This window comes from Lutjanus erythropterus, chromosome 4 (assembly GCF_056507025.1).
Source record: "Lutjanus erythropterus isolate fLutEry1 chromosome 4, fLutEry1.hap2, whole genome shotgun sequence".
NCBI lineage: Eukaryota > Metazoa > Chordata > Actinopteri > Lutjaniformes > Lutjanidae > Lutjanus > Lutjanus erythropterus.
In genome coordinates this window covers 19,693,867-19,710,323 of record NC_139320.1, presented here as the reverse complement: position 1 = coordinate 19,710,323, position 16,457 = coordinate 19,693,867, and the positions used below count along the sequence as shown (strand labels likewise).

Sequence of the window (16,457 nt, the reverse complement as noted above, 5' to 3'; positions counted from 1 at the left end):
CAGGGGGAGTTAGAGTTTTGTGGGTTATAAAGATGGACACTTTGCCTCTTTTCTCAAACAAACATGTGTGTTAGTGTTAGAACCAGTAGCAAGTGTACAACATCTGGATTCTATATTCAAGCCTTACATGAAGAGGTTTCTTTTTTTAAATTAGTTTTACAGCCCCACTTTCATCTGGATTTAATGTTCCTTCACACTGATTATTAAAGCTTTGATAATAAAAGAGAACTAAGCTGTATGCTTCCATACACAGCTCGCCTGGCAAATCAGCAGTTTCCATTAAACAGCCCTTTTCAGCTATCCAAGCACATAATTGTGAATTCAACAAACTGTAAATGGTAATAAAATGGCACATGAATTAGCTAATAAAGGAGAAAAATGTAGGTGGATATTTTTGGATGTTTTTCTACTGATAGGTCTTGATAAAGTTAATGGTGCATTTTAAGTATCTACAAACTGCATTCTGTGTAAAAGAGTGTAAAGGCAACAGATACACCATCCATTAAAGCCACTTGTGAGAGCTTTCGAGCCTACTAAAATTGCTTTTCAACAGTCACACAGTTACTTTTTTACGGTTCCTCCATATCTACAGTATTTTATTCCAGTCAAAAAGGGGAGTGTGGGGCTCCAGACCAGTCAAAATCACTGAAGCAATCCATTGCTGTAAATTGCTTTCTTTCTACAGCAGAGATGTGTAATCATGTTTCATGGAAGCAGAGAGCAGGTTTTTCAGGAGATTTAAAAGATTGTTTTGGAGGCTGTAAAGTTTTCAGAATCAGTGAAATCAGTGATCATAACCTTTGAATGGGACGAAAACTTGGCACTTCATGGGACATGATTGTAGTGTTGGTGAAAAAAGTTGCAACCACTATTGATGCTTCACTGTGCACCTTTAGGCTTCTCTAATTCAACCAGGGGCAATGCTTCCCAAATGCAATTTCTATGAGCCAATGTTCACTGTTGTCTGTTGTGAGGCTTTAAGAAATATAAAGCAATGACAGAAAGGATTGTGTCTGTATCCCTCCTGGCTTGTCTGCCTGTTAGGGTTGAGAGAAAGTATTCTGGGGTTGGTTCCTAATCATAGGTGATACTATAGTGCTGATACTGTGGCCTGGAAAGCAAACAGCTGACAAAGACATCCGTGGCATGCAGAGACATGGTGGGAACCATTGTTGTGGGCAAATGAACAAACTCCATTGGCTTAGTTCACACTCTGGCCTCCTCAATCTGACTGTTTTCCATGGCCAAGAGGAGAAACAATGTGGATAGACTAGTATGTTTTATCAAGGTGCCATCTGTGTGTCTGCATGAGGGCTCTTCACCACCATCTGTGTGTTGACATCACACCGATATGTGTCCTCTACTGTGACTGCTGTCTGAGCCCGGGAGGCAGCGCTCAGAAGAGCAGGTGCCACCATGGTAAACTTGGCTTTCTGAGAGGGAAACTGGGCTTTCTTCTTAAATGAACATTGTCTTATATACAACTTCTTTAATTCTATCGCAGGGATGGTTACACAAAAGAAATGACCATTTTTGCAGTAGCAAAGAAATGGTAAAGTAGTGTGTCTGAAATAAACTGTGATCATGACATAACCCAAAAAATTACCTTCCCTCTCCAGATAAGATCATTAGATAATAACCTTAGATAATAACCTAACCTGGGGCACTGAAGATATGAAAAACTATAGAAAGGCTTGTTCTCATTTTACTAAATTTACATTTTCTCAGCTGCAGAAGTCAATGTTTGAGTTCTGTAGTGGTGGGTCTCAAATTGCGGGAATATTTCCAAGAATGAAACAAAAACAGGCAGATTTGTTATGTAGTCAAGGAGGTATTTTTGTCCTTTTTCAAAGGGGAACCTCAGCTTTGAAAAAATAACTGCACTCCTCCCAGTTTGTCTGAGCGCTGGACTTTGAAGAGAGCTCAGGTTGCAAAGTAGCAAAGACAGTGAATCAAAGCCTCCAGTGTTTCTATGAGAGCTAAATTGATAGCAATTAGCCTTTCACTGTGGTCTCCCATTCGACAGCAGTTTGTCAGAAGTCAGTCCAGCAGGTAGTCTTCTTATGAGGGCTGCACGATATTTAAAAAACAAGTCATATTGCAATTATTTTGACTGAAACTGCAATTGTGATACGATTCATAGGAATGATAATTTTTGCATTACAATTTTCGGTTTTACTGAAAAAAAAAAACGTTTAAAATCATGATGATGTGGCATTTGTCAGGGTCTGTAGCAAGCAAACACATCTTCTTACATCTGGAGAACAAGATTTTTAGGCCAAGTCATCTCTGCAGCACTACAGTACAGTACTAATGCTGATTTCTCAGACATTTTTTCTTTTTCAAAACATTGTGATTTGGTCCTGATTCTGTTATTTGGATATTGCACTTGGCCATATGGCAATTTTAATATTATGGCGATTAATTGCAACTTATCCACAGTGACGGGGTTTGCTGGCGTGCTTACATCTGAATCCAAAAGATACTGAGCATAAAAAACCTTGCTTACATGGGTTCTAAAACCACATTTGTAGTAAACCTAAAATTAACAGCACCTTCACTACAATCAGCAATAATATTTAAGGCTAGCAGAAATGAGGGTTTAGTCAATAATGGACTAAAAGAAAAGTTGAGAGAAAACTTTTTGAAAGATGAGATCACAGCAATGGTAGATGAGATTAAAGCCAGGCAATACAGATTATTCGATGGACTATATAGAGCCTTGACAAACAAAGCCAAACACGGAGCTTGGGAGTGTTTCACAATTAATTACTCGCACTTTTAGTCTAATTGTTCAAAAAGCTAAGTAAAGGTAAGTAAGGTTTCATAAGCTTAAGATCACAATTGATCAGAAGTCCATTTTACATTGGGTCCCAGGGCTCCGACCTTTACAAAGCAGTGTCAAAATGACGCTCTACTAAAAGATTATTCTGACTATTTGCCTTTTCCTTTCCAGGACAGGCACAAACCACGTGTGTGTGTCTGTAAATGTGAGTGAATCCTTATTTGTTTAACTTACAACTCTCTAGTACAGTGCAAAAGATCAATCCAGGAAGAACTGCTTAACTCAGCATGAAAGTCACTCTGCATCAAAGTACTGGTTACCCACATGTTATGTGAATATATGAATGACAAAATCTCAAACCCCCCCTCCCCTACGTTGTTTTCTTTTGTTGCAGCTCTAGTATTGAGAAAACGCCTTAAACATGGTGAAGCAAGGCTCCATTATGTGACTGTATGCCACTAACTGTGCTTCAACATCTGTTTTGAAAATCCAAGCATTTGTCATTCATCTGCATCTCCATGACACCTTCAACACTCATATGCCTCACCACATCCCAACCAATCAGAGTCAGACCAGCTCATACTGTAAAGTCTCACGCATTACCATTCCTCAGCCCTAATTTGACCCCAGTTGTTGCCAGCATGTGCTCCATTACAGTTCTATTAACCCTGTTCAAAAATAGCGAGAAATATATTAGCAGCAGAAAGGAAAAGTGCCGGCAGTAAAGTAGCAGTGTGAGGTAAAATGTTGCAGAAATTATGGTCCTCCTCTGAATCTGGGCTGTTATGTATCCAGCCGTGTACCCATGATTTTCTTCCTCATTTTCCCAAATCTTTAAATCCAATTTAGTTACCCATTACTTTTGCATTAAGCATTTATTATTGCCTCAGTGAATGGAACCACATGGAAATCGGAGTTTTTTTCTTCGTGTGTGCTACAAATTAATAGTAAACACTTTCAGAAGCGTGCCAGCTTTTGGTGGAGGTTCATTATACTATATAAGTGCGGATTGGCACAGGAGTGTGCTTGTGTGCGCTTGTGTGTGGGTGAGAGATTGAGCTGGATTTGACCTCAATGCTTCAGGGCAGCCAATAATAACAGGTCATTTTTTACAAGTCAGACTCACACTCCCTCTGTAGGCTCAACACGTCTTCCAGATGTGTTTCTTTTGGTAGATGAAGCTTACATCTATTGTACGTTTCTCTTCTTAGAAGCAGCTATTTAAAGGTAAAGTACATAAACATTAAGTATACAGTGGTTGTTACATAATCAGAGAAAAGCAGAATGGCTGAAAGACAGAATCAATACTAGACTCAAATGGACAATAAGGTCAGTTACTGTCTACACAGTGCAACTCCACGTCTAATCAGCAGCATTTCCAATCAGCAGCAATATGCATCGAACTTGAAAACTACATAAAGAAATGGTTTGAAAGCTCTACGATGGATCTACAACCATGTGTGTAAAAAGAGTCGGTATCCAGTAAGTGGATTACTGCTGTGACCACGGCACACTGCATTCCTCCCTGTTCTGACCTATTATATCTCCCTCTATTCTCTGTTTATTCTCCCTAAATTTCTAAACATTTCCAAATTGAGGGTAATCTTTAAAGCACTTTTCAAACAAGCCCAAGCCTTTTCATCACAACTGTACATTTTTGACACAGCACCTTCCCTGTATTCCACTCTAATGCAAGCAAATTTGAAGAATTGTGGACATGTATATATGTTATGTCACCATTTTTCCACCTAACCTCAAAATGTCAAACCTTTGTATCATTTTCTCACACAGCCGAAACCAGAGCGATCTGAATGTCAAGAGTAATGTTTATTTTCACATGTGGCATACAATATGAGTTTCAATGTCATGACCTGAAAACATTTTTATAGTGCTGGATGCCCTTGGGAGAAGAGCCCCACTTACTATGCAGAAGCATATACAGTACTGTACTGTACAAGCCAAAACGAAGTTAGAAAACACAGTATTCAGCACACTCCACTCGGAGGCCCTTCAATCCATTTATAGATGTTGTAAAAGGGCGATAAAACAGAAACAGCCTTGGATAGTCACTTATAAAGAATTGATTCGTACTGAGTCATCCATCTATTCAAAATCTGACTAATCCCTAAAAGTAACTATTTACATGCTTACCAAAAGCAAGTAAGTCTTTGCTGTTTTTACTGCAAGGGTAGTAGTGGCAGATGGGGAAGTGCTAACAGTCAAAAAGGATCTAAAGGGTAGAGATGATGTACCAATTGGATTCTCTCCAATGGCCAAATTTTTAAGATGATTAAACTCCTACATCTTTACAAGATTAATCTTGCATTGATGAAGTGCTACATAACACAAATGTAATAAGTGATCCCAAGATCTACTCACGGCATGACACGAAATCTTTCTTGGAAAAGTATAGTACATTAGTATATTGGTATTCATTTGGATATTCCTGGAATATTGAATATATCAGGAACACCCAAATGACAATCCTATGAAACTGCAGCGTTTACACTGCTTCCTTAGTGGAACGGATGCGAAGGAGTGAGCGAAAGAAGATCAGGTTGTCTCAGTTTTTCCAAATGAGGATGTCCTAACCTGCTCCATGTGTCAGCAAACGGGCAAGGCAACATGTGGCTTGTTTGGAAAAAACACAAGCCCTGGTTCTATTTTTGCCCAGTTATGTGCTCTTGCTTAAGCTACAACCTGTTTTCTTTGGTCAAAATTGCCTCTGTCATCCTTGCTGTTTTTATTTCTCCACCAGTCAGTCATCGAAATGGACAATGGGAGACTTATTTACAAGGTTGTGAAGTGACACATCTTATATCATCCACGGCAGTACCTAATCTTAAGAAATGTCCTTAAAACAGACAAAACATGGAGCTTTTAGAAGTTACAAGGATGTCACCACTTTATATAGAAACAAAGCTGACTAAAGAAAGCTACATTAGTTATGAATAAATAATTTATGCTCGCTCACTGCATGTTAGGAAGCTGTGTAAGTCAATTAATCAATTAGTCGTGAAAAAGAAAATCATTATTTTTTTTTTACTACTTTGATAATGGATTAATCGTTCCAGTCATTATTAAAGCGAAAACATTTAACCTTTATCATTTAAGATTATAAATAGTCTTTGGGTTTTTGAGGACATCAAGTTGGACTGGATTTTTCAAATTTTTCTTACACGTCAGCGCCTAAATGATTAAATATGAAAACAATGGGCAGATTTATTGACAATTGTTAATTACAGCCCTACAATCCTGATCTTCAAAAGAAAATATAATGGTGTCATGAATTATGCAGGTAAGTGACAAGAGTGCTGTTGTCTGAGTAAACGCAAATGCACAATCCACAGACAGCCTCGACAGCTTTGCACACATTATTTTGCGATATACGTTCAATGAGACTCAGGTGTGCGAATCAATCTATAGTTTGGTCAAATGGGAAACCCTAGCTTTCATGGGACAAAACATCATGGGCGTGTCCCATGTCTTAGGGTGCACCAGTGAGTGAGCAGTGGGGTACGTATTGAGCTTAACATAGACTTATACTTTTAATTAGGCTTATAATTGAAAATACCAAATCATTCAGCTTCTAAACATGAAACGTTCAAACATTTAACTATTACATGAAAAATGAATGTCTATCCTGAAAACTTGTGAGGGGTACTAGCTTGTTTTGACTGTAGGCACGCTGTTAGCTCGTGTTGCAATAGTAATAACTCTCATTAACGACAGCTACGAACACTTTTTAACATATGATAATGGGGTAAGTAACGCCAAAAATGCTATTAAAGGGGGAAAAAAAGGTCTACAGATGTTTTTATACAACTCACACACAGGTAAATGTGATAAACACCTGAAATAAACCGTTACACACTCACCTGTCTGAGGGCTGCGACCACTTCTCTTTGATTCCAGAGTTAGCTTTAGGGTAAAGTTGAGGTTTTTCTTCTTCTGTCTCCCCGGTGAAAAATGCCCCCAACCCGAGTGTCAAACGGGGACAACCCGTGTTAAAGGTAACGTGTGTATGTGTGTGTGTGTGTGCCCGCCGATATATGCTGACGGAGCCGAAGTTTTACTCAGAAACACAAAGGAGGAAAGAGCCAGGTGAGGACGGGACGTTGGTCGGACTAAAAGACGTCCCGGCTCATGTTTTCAGTCAGTTTTTTTTGTGGTCCTCTCCGTAGATAAAGCGTGCCTTCTCCCCCTCCTCGTCTGTGTCTTTGTGAGCAGCAGCGGTACGTTCACCGGCGGCAGAGTAATTCAATGTACTGAACAGTGGGAGGAGTGTGTGTGTGTGTATGTGTGTGTGTTGGTCTTTTTATCTCCAGCCCTCCTGTACAGACAGAGAGCGTCACTAGGCTGACTTTACTCCCAGTCGGTCTGCGCGTTCACGAAACATCGGAAATAAACTATGCCTGCGTTTTAATTGACCAACATTTAGATGAATTAAAGAACTTTTAGGGTTTCAAGCGGCATTGTCTTAATTTATTGTCAGAATTGCTGTCAATAGTGAGGGAAATCAAAGTCAAATGGTACTAAACTGCCATCCTAGTGTTTCCCCGATTGGCAGTTTGTGTGTAAATTGAAAATCCGATTATACATGAACGCCACAACGTGGAAATACCATTTGAGCCAAATTTTTTAAAACATTTTTATCAATCTGTTTAATATCTTAACAGCATATCTAATATACTTTACTGATATTGCGAGATGATTAACAAAATGCATTTTTTTTATTATTAGCACGTGACAGAGATTACAGATCATGAACAGAGCAGGTTTATTTCTCTTCAATTTCTGTTTTTTCATTTTTTTTATTTTCTCTGAGAATGAAGATAGACTTAATTTTTAGTCAGATTACATGTTTTAATATACTGATTTTCTGTGATTTTGTCCACTTTAACAGGTCATAATCTCTACTTTCCACTATTGGTGACTCAGATGTTCAGTTTACTGCCATAGAAAGGTAAAGAAACCACAAAGTATTCAAATTTGAGAATCTGAAAGCAGAGAATTAGGGCATTATTCTTAAAAGATGACTCAAAACAATTAATTGATTGTAAAAAATAGTTGCTGATTATTTTAATGTTTGACAGCTACTTGATTAATCAGCTAATCACTGCAGCTCTAATCACTGTTCAAGTAATTATCATTATTCCACCAAGTAAATTAAATCAAACCAGCAAAGGAGTCATCACCCAGCCCATCCACACTCTGTTTTTTCAGGTTCAGGACTCTGACACTTTTTATCATATTGACACATACCAGATGACTCATTTAACAAAACTGATTTATTGATTTTTGTCACGATCTGCAATGATAAACGCACATAACATGTAATGTTAAGCAAACCCTCCATTGACCATTGACCTACACTGTGACACATCTTGTATTTAACATATAATTGGTCCTGTAATCTGTAAAGAAGTGTCACTAATAGTGCTATAGTGCTGATAGGTAAAAAGATTTTGTTGTAATTTAAATCAATACTGATATGAGAAACCACATTTAACTACAATTTTAGTATGTTAAAAACATTGAGAAACACGCTGTTCCAACTGCATAGATTTAATCCAATGAATTTAATCAATCAGTTTAATCAAATCCCTCATTAAATTGGAAATCCAGACAGTTCTGCAGTCCAAAACTGCAGCTGGCAACATTACAAAAAAGATGTTTAAAAGATGACACTAGTTTGATTAGCTGTACTAATTGTCTTAGAAACCATGACATCAGAAATAATTATTTAAAAGGTGAGAAACTGAGTAGAGTAGGCCACAACCCATTGCTTTTCACTCAGCTGCACACATTGAAGTGCATTTTGAACAGTATAAGGTGATATCCCCCTGTGATCAGGTTATTGTTTGTCATGTAGGATAAACATTTAAAGGACTAGTGTGTAAGATTTACGGCCATCCAGTGGTGAATTTACACATTGCTCATCTCACCTTCCCTTTCCAAAAATCTGGGAGAAACTATAGTGGCCATGAAACTTGCAAAAAAAAAAACATACACATACAAAAAAACGTACACCATAGCAGCCTCCATAGAAAAGAGCATGTGCTCTCTTTTCCACACACAATCTGTGCCTGTATTTTGCAAATCACATTTTTTTCATGTATTCTTACCATCACATCACTTCACGTATCCTAGAGGGCTCATGTACCCCTAAGGTAACAAACACACAACAATTCTAGTTATACATTAATGAAAATCCTTATGAATCCTATATTACATTTCTGCCATATTTTGCCAATACATTCCTGTAAATGTTACACACTGGACCTTTAAGTCACTGTTATGTTTCTTTGCACCAAAGCAGCATAGATAAAATCCAACATTTACTGCACAGAGAGCACAATGAAACTTATTCAGACTGTGATGATCGTTCTGGACAATAACAGGTGGTCAGCGGGTCTCTGGAGTGTGAAATGACGAAGATGCACGCAGCGTTTGGAGCATTCAACCTTTTTCAGAATAGTTACATCTAATTGGTTTGCCTGAACTATGAACATTCTCTGTCAAGTGGAGGAGGAGTTGTGGTTGAAAGGAGAAATGGTTCAGTTTCATCACCAAGGAAACAGTCAGTGTCATGATGCTGTCAGATATTTTGATGGAAAAGAAGAGTTTGTGGGTGCATGCTTATCCTTCTTGTGTTGCATAAAACTGCATTCATCAAACAGCACTTTAATTAAATGGCAATTTCATGTTAAGGTTGTAGCCCCATCCTCGCATCCATGCAGCCACTCACGCAGCCGCACACACCTTGACATTGACGCTCCAGGAGCATCAACAGGTGTGGAGGCAGGGGGGAAATGCTCCCCTAAGGATCATTTCCTGTGGCATATCCCTGTTTGATGTGGCTGACTGGGGCTTCCCTGCTCCTCTCTCCACAGGTTGCCATTAGTCAGCAGCTCCAGCTGCTGCACTTTGTTATGAACTCAGCCCATTTCAAAATGCCAACCAGCACCTACAGGCAAGAAGGGTAGGAAGGCTGGTGGGGGTCTCCTCTGCATGTGGCGTTCTGTAATGCAGCGGGGTCGGGATGTTGCTGTCTGAAAAGGTAAAGAACACGACTGGTGCAGGGGGAGGGGGGACAAAGACCAAATAATGAGAATGCCACTAATGCAGGCACACTCTATCATATAAATGTCAATTCAGCAGCTTATTATGATTTTGAGGGTCTGCTGGAGTTTCACAGCAGGATGTGATTTGCTCAGCGGCTTCACTACAACAAGTCTGAAGGTGGATTGAAACAGGACTGATTTATAACTTTATTAATCTCTGTAGGGAGTCGGCATGAAACTTGTTACTATATACTATATTATCCAATATACTGTATGTGACAACTATCATACGAGTAGAAACCACAGACAAAGCTCATCTCTTTCACTGAGCTTGTGAATGTTTGTTTGAGTATTTTTTATTTAAATCTTCTTTAATTTTGCCACTCTGAAAATGCAAAAATATATCATTCATTCATTCATCATTCATTGTCTGTAACCGCTTATCCTTGAAGGGTCGCAGGGGGCTGGAGCCTATCCCAGCTGACACTGGGTACACCCTGAACAAGTTGCCAGTTCATTGCAGGGCTGACAAAATATATCAGTAGCTGCTAAACAGAAAGTGGAAGTGTGTCTGTAGCACCTCTTATTGACTATCAAGTGAGCAGCTTGTCTCTTTAAAATGTCTTTAGTTACTTTAGATACTTATCATGCTAATAACCTTTTAGATATAAGTATATTTGTTCTTGCACATCAAAGTTATCTTCATATCTTTGAGGATGCTGTCTTGAAAAACCTTCTCTGGCAAAGAGGGTGTACTGGATTTGATTGCTTTGCCACCATCTAGTGGCTGTTAGTCCACAATGCAATGCAGTAGCAGATAAAATATCTGTTGTTTCTGGCAAACGATTAAAAATGATTCCAACGGGTTTTTCTAATGTTGTACAAACTCAGTATTTGTATCCAAGATCTAAGGTTTCTCCATAAGGTTCGTGGATGTGTCTGGTTTCATTGCGAAGTTCTTCTTTTTGCATTTTTTTCTCATGCACAAAGTGGAAGCTTAAAGAAACAGACCAGAAGAAGTTACATTTAAAACATCCCTAGAGGAAAAGGAATAATTAAAAACTTAAATATAACCGAAATCACGACTCAATTATGACTTTAATTACTATAAGAAGAACTTTTATGGCCTTGAAGAAAGCTTTCAAACTTTGCCCACCAGAGGGCATGTTCAGTCAGGATTAAAAACATTAGAAAGATTCACCTGAGTGCTACTTCCTGTCATCATCATGTTAGATCATAATTAGACTGTTACTTGGCAAAAAATGATGAGCAAGTGTTTGCAAATGTTCCTTTTTTCTGAATGATTCAACTATCAATTTGTTCTTTTGTTCAATAATAGTTTATCATTAATTAATTATATTATTACTTAGCCAGTCTAATAATCAGTAGTGGAAGTAACTAATTACAACTACTCAGATTACTGTAATTAAGTATTTTTAGGGGTACTTCTACTTTTATGAGTAGTCTGTACTTTTAACTATTTACTACACTACAAAAATGTTTTGTATCTTATAAATTATCACTAGTATAGGGTACTAGTGTTGATTAAAAATTACAAAGGAAATAGTCAGCAGTTGTTACCACACAATTCATGTCCACTGCTTTCATCTTGACCGCTGTTGTCAGACTGAGAAAGAAGAGAAATAAAAAGTGATCTTTGTAAGCTTAATTTCCCCTGTCAGTTCCCATGATCCACAGGCAGCGCGCAGTGGATGAGTCAAATGCAGACAACTTGTTTTTCGGTGTTCATTGTACTGTGCATGACTGTGTAACTAGTGGACTCTCTCTCTGCTTTGGTGTTGTGATGAAGGAGCCCAGACAATGGAAAGTTAAATCAGAATCGTGTGTGTGCTTGCCTGTATGTGTGTGTTTGTGCGCTAGCTTGCTCCATTTAGTAGTGTGTGATAATATATCTTTATGTGTCTCGTTCTTTCTCTTGCCAGCAGCTGTGAGGCCTGAGGACCAAGTGCCGAAGTGCATCAGGTCACCACAGACCCTCGAAAAGGTAAGACAATGCAAGCTTTCACATCAGTGGCAGGCTTTGGCTGAGCGATATTAAGGCTTTCATTTTTTCTGTTGATTTTTATGCTGAGAAGGGAACCCAAGACCCATGAAAAATCTCAAACCTTAAAGGGATAGTTCATCCAAAAATGAAAATTCAGTCATTATCGAGACACTTTCATGCTGATTGAAGGTCAGGTTTAGTTTTTTTGTCCACCAAACACTGCTGGAGTTTCATAGGTTAAGTGTTTTGTGGACTAACAAAGTAAACTCAACTCTCAATCAGCGCTGTTGCCACCTGTGGTTGGCCGGCGGCTGTTGGGTGCCTGACCTAGCTGTGATGCCATTGAGGGACGTGGCCGTGGTGTGGAATTTTGATGTCTCGCCATGAAACACAAAATTGCCATAACTTTAGTTTAAATGATCTGATCTGCACTAAACTTCATGTTTGATAACAGTAATGCCCTGAACACATCTACATGATAATATTCTGCAATAGTCGAATCTGCCTGAAACATGTTCAGTAGTAGTCCAGGCCTGAATGTATGATATAAGTTTTGTCGATGGGAGTGGACATATAGGCTAAGCCAAACAGGAAGTCGGCCATTTTGAATTTCATGGTCAATTTTGGCCTTTTACATGCGTCGTATTTATTTGTATTATGTATCGTATTTTAACAGACTCCTCCTACAGAAATAATCCAATTGACTTCAAGATCAGTTTGTGTCATCTAGACTACTTCATGATAAAAAGTTATTAAAAGATTTGGTCAGTGTTGAACAGTATGGCTGCGGTGGAAAACTTTGAAAAAAAAAGCTATTTGACAGAAAAAAAAATCTCATTCAGAGAACATTCAAAATTAATTTGAACTTTGATTAATGTGAAACGGCCAAATTAAAACACATAAAAAAAAATTTAAAATGTATTTTAAGTATTTAAAATTTCAGTGACTTGATGAAATAAACATTTTTTCTACAGTTATTAATTTATAGTATTAATATTAATACAGTGATGCCTTTTACAGTAGTTGAGTTAGTGTTGTGATAAATAATACAGCATGCTGATTACTACTGTAATAACAATTACAGTACTGTGGTACTGCAATTAGATTTACAGTAATCATGTTGTTTAATGTTTTTACAGCAACTTACCAGCTAATTGCTGCCAGTAAGTTAAGTTAAGTAAATTTTACAGCATTCCTGTTACAGTGTAATGTTGCCTATTTAAGGAGTAATGGCTGACAAAATATCAATTATCAGAAATTAATAGATGTAAGAAATGCCGGAAGTAATAAATTGTCTTTGTTAGTCAGTGTTCAAAGATCATGAATATGCAAATAGTCCCTGCCCTCTCCACACACCCCCACACCCCCATCCTCACCCCTATGTAGCTGCACCTGGCTTCTCTGTTTTTCTGGATAATTACAGTAACTAGCTACATCCGGCCTCTCCTGTGGGCTGGGCATTCCTGCTAATGATTTGTACAGTGAAGCACCCCATGATTAAATTTAATCTACAGTAATGCATCATGGTATAAGATCATCTCTGTGGTATAAGATCATCAAATGTCTGTATTGTCACTGACCTGTGAGTCAAATCAAGTCAAGTCAACTATATTATTTATATGGCACATTTCATATGACAAATGTAAACTCAATGTGCTTCACTGTGAGAACCACATATCTCTAAAAAGTCAGAAAACAGCCTTTTTTCAGCTTTGTGGATTAAAAAGTACAGTATTTGCCTCTGGGATGTAGTGTAGAAGCATAAAGTTGGATAAAATAGAGCTCAAGTAAAATTTAAAATAAGTACAGTACTTGATATAAATGTGCTTAGTTAAAGTCCATCACTGATTATAACTCTGAACTAATGTAAGATGGAAATTAATGGATTGACAGTGACTGATGATTGATTAAATATTGAATTTAAAATCAATTAACTGAATAATTACCAGGCAGCAGAGCCAAAGCTCAGTGTTATGTTTTAGTTTTTCTACATTTTAGATATTCTAAAATTTTACAAAAAATATTTTATTCAATAAATATATATTTTTTTGTACCTGATTCTGTTCTATACAGCTTTACTTATTCTTTGACCAATAGATGGAGCAAACTGTTTGAAATGGTTATTGTGGCTCTCTGGTCAGGATGGAGGGCCCCTTAGGCCCTTAAGGCTCCGCATGGATATTATTGGAGCTTTATTGGATCTTTGTTTATTTCTGATAGCTGACAGCAAGAGGCAAAAACTAAATCCTCCGTCAACTGTGACCATATAATTCAAGCCCCTCTCTCATGGAATACAAGAGCCAAAAGGGCAAGAGGGCCATGTTGCATTCAGTATAGTACAATAAAACACAGAGAAGCATACCTGACAGCAAGAGGTAAAAACGAAACCCTCTGTCGAATATAACTCGAGCCCCTACACAAATTAATCGACACAGGAATATGTTAGCAAATCACACAATAAGTTTAGGCTGAAAAGTAAACTTAGAAATGTAGTTTAGCATTGTTAAAACACAGAAGTTACTACAAGGGCAATGTCACTTACTTATCCCATGAAGTACAACAGAAAAAGCAGAAAGCTGAGGCGGAGACACCCCTTTATAGAAGGGGGACCCTTAAAAGTGAACGTAGGGGTACAGAAATTAAGTTTCAGATGTTCCACAAATTGACTGTGGAGGCCGAAGTGTGTCAGGTTATAACAACTTTTGTGAAATTATAACACTAAATATATATTACTGCTGTATAATTGACCCTACAACTGCATATGGCACATAAAGTTGAGTTACCTTTACCCTTTACCTTGAACTCTCTGGTTGATATAAGATTTATTAAAAATATCTTCACTCAGTAAACTTTGCATCATAATAGGCGTGTAGTTTATTGTCACCTCATTACAGCTGATATGAGTCTGGCTTAGACTGCACAGACAGATTATGATCAAACAGCTCGCTGAACTCAAAAGTTCAGAAAGTTACATCATACAGCAAAGTTGAAATGTTTCTCAGGTCTTGCGTCATGAGCTACTTGGCAGCTGTGCTACACATCCTTCAGTAGTGTCTCTGTGTCCAACAGTTCCTCTGTGTGCAGTCGTGGTCAAAGTGTTTACAGCCAACCCTGATGTATGTAAAGAACGTATGTATGTTTGTATGAATAAGATGTAAAATGTAATACTTCAGACTGTCTCCAACACACCTGGGGAGAGTTTTAAATGAGTAAACAACATTGCAGCCCATCTGGAGAGTACATTAGAGAGGAAGGGTTAATACACGGATCTGTCTGGAAGAGATAAGCAGAAAGAGAGTTGTTTAGAAAACCTCATAACAGTTCCCACAAGCTGACAAAATCCTGTTAGTGTTTTGTTTGAAGGACTAACACAGATGGCACGACAGGAGAGTGACTGAATTCCTCTGTTTGTTCACAACCCTCTGTCTCTTTCTACAGCAACTTTAACTACAATGTAACTGCATGAGCAACTGGTTGAGTTTGATCTGGTTGCTTTCCATTCTTTACAAAGTGCACCTCGATAAACAGCAAAGACTCACAACAAATAATAACGATTAACTCACATTCCCAAGTCAATACTTCTGAAATGTTGCTGATCCTGTTGTAAAAGTGTAATCTGTCAACCAGACATAATCATTTAAATCCTAATATATCTGGAAGTGAACTCCAGTTTACTGACGGAAACCAGCAAGCAAAAACTTTATTGATGGGCTGTCTTTTAGCAACAGTGAAAAAAAACAAAAAACAAAATAAAAAAACAACTGAGGATGCAACTGACCAAGTGTGGTGCTGAGGTTAGTGTAATGATGTCCAGATGTTACTGACGTCTGTGGCATTTCGTTGCCTGAGTTATTTAAGAGTCGCTCCGCCCTCTGAGGTCTGTCATTCCTGTTCTTATATCAGATTCTTCTGACAATATTTTTTTACTTTCACTTGGTGAAATATTGCATCATGTTAGTGTTGAGCCTATGGCTTTACGTCCCTCCCTGCTGTATCTTAAAGGCACAGTTTTCAAGATGTTTGCATGTGGTGGTTCGGGAAAGTGCTGGAAGCTTCCTACTGCTCACACAGACACACACACACACATGCACACACAGTATTTATTTAGACAGTATAATGTAGGTGGTAATCCTGGATGACCCCTCCAACACCCCTACACTTCCTTAAAGAACAAATAATTAATATCTGCTTATGTTCTTTGCAAAACACTTTAGTAAAATCCTGTAGGAATTTATGGAATCAACTAAACTTTCTTCATTAATTAAACATACTTTAAATTAGTTTTATTTATTCAAGGTAAGTAAACTTTCTAAACCTCTCAGAACAGATATACATGAGCTCTTCTCAACTCAAAACGGAGGAGTTGAATGGATGGAGTTCAGTGAACACATAACATTCAGTTTCTTAAGAAACATCAATCAGTATATTAGCAGACTTCCCAGCATGCATTTAAGGAGAGTTAAAACTCTCCCTAGCTCCTTCTTTTTTATTGTCTGATGAAAACTCGAGTGTTTCTAGTATTGTTTTTATACCAAAATCAGTGCGTATATGCAGATTTTTAGAATGGGGATTGATTCATTTCCCATTGTCAAAAGAAGAG

At 38.0% G+C, this 16,457-nt stretch overlaps 1 protein-coding gene across 4 annotated transcripts in view; it reads right to left on the bottom strand.

The window, feature by feature from the left end:
* gdpd5b (glycerophosphodiester phosphodiesterase domain containing 5b) overlaps window positions 1–7,084 on the bottom strand; it is a 56,738-nt gene extending 49,654 nt beyond the window's left edge. For 2 of the 4 annotated variants that reach the window (XM_084717247.1, XM_084717249.1), the window contains exon 1: window positions 6,664–7,084. The gene's annotated coding sequence lies outside the window, so the exon portion shown is untranslated. The remainder of the gene's footprint in view (window positions 1–6,663) is intronic. The other 2 variants (XM_084717248.1, XM_084717250.1) reach the window with 1 other exon arrangement.
* Window positions 7,085–16,457: the final 9,373 nt, after the last annotated feature.